Source organism: Delphinapterus leucas, chromosome 7, assembly GCF_059928025.1.
Source record: "Delphinapterus leucas isolate spDelLeu-1000000601 "Yukka" chromosome 7, BTC_Dleu_Yukka2, whole genome shotgun sequence".
NCBI classification, from domain to species: Eukaryota; Metazoa; Chordata; class Mammalia; order Artiodactyla; family Monodontidae; genus Delphinapterus; species Delphinapterus leucas.
In genome coordinates this window covers 25,184,934-25,185,664 of record NC_143135.1, presented here as the reverse complement: position 1 = coordinate 25,185,664, position 731 = coordinate 25,184,934, and the positions used below count along the sequence as shown (strand labels likewise).

General features: G+C 39.3%; 1 non-coding gene across 1 annotated transcript; it reads right to left on the bottom strand.

Moving 5' to 3' along the window:
• Positions 1-356: 356 nt before the first annotated feature.
• On the bottom strand, positions 357-429 carry TRNAC-ACA (transfer RNA cysteine (anticodon ACA)). Its single transcript has one exon. It is a non-coding gene; the product is annotated as a tRNA-Cys (tRNA).
• Between the last annotated feature and the right edge of the window lie 302 nt (positions 430-731).

Here is a 731-nt window from a genome sequence, read left to right as displayed (position 1 = left end):
AGTGCAAAGAATATACTTATATATGCATTATTTCACAAATGTATGAGTAAATCTGTAGGATAAATACGTTTCTCTTTTTTTTTCTTTTTCTTGTATCAAGTTGTTCTTTTTCTTTTTTTTAAATTAATTAATAATTAATTAATTTAGTCTGCATGGAGTCTTAGTTGTGGCACGCGGGGATCTTCGTTGCAGCATGCAGGCTCTTTTAGTTGTGGAATGCAGACGTCTTAGTTGTGGCATGCAAACTCTTTTTTTTTTTTTTTTTAATTTGGTTGCACTGGGTCCTACTTGCAGCAGGTGGGTTCCTTAGTTGCAGCATGGGGGCTCCTTAGTTGTGGCATACATGTAAGATCTAGTTCCCTGACCAGGGATCGAACCCGGGCCCCCTGCTTTGTAAGCACAGAGTCTTACCCACTGGACCACCAGGGAAGTCCCAAGTTTGTCTTTTTTATAATGATTTGCAGGAGCTGTATATTCATATAAAGGAAGCTAGCCTTCTATGTATAAGTCCCTAATTTTTCAAAGTTCATGTTAAAAGTGGGTTGAGGGAATTCCCTGGCAATCCAGTGGTTAGGACTTGGTGCTTTCACTGCTGGGGTGGGATTTGATCCCTGGTCAGGGAACTAAGTTTCCACAAGCCGCCTGGCGTGGCCAAAAAAAAAAAAAGTGGGTTGAAATCTTTCTATATTGACTTTTCATTTTCTTACTATGAATGTACATAGTATAAGGGA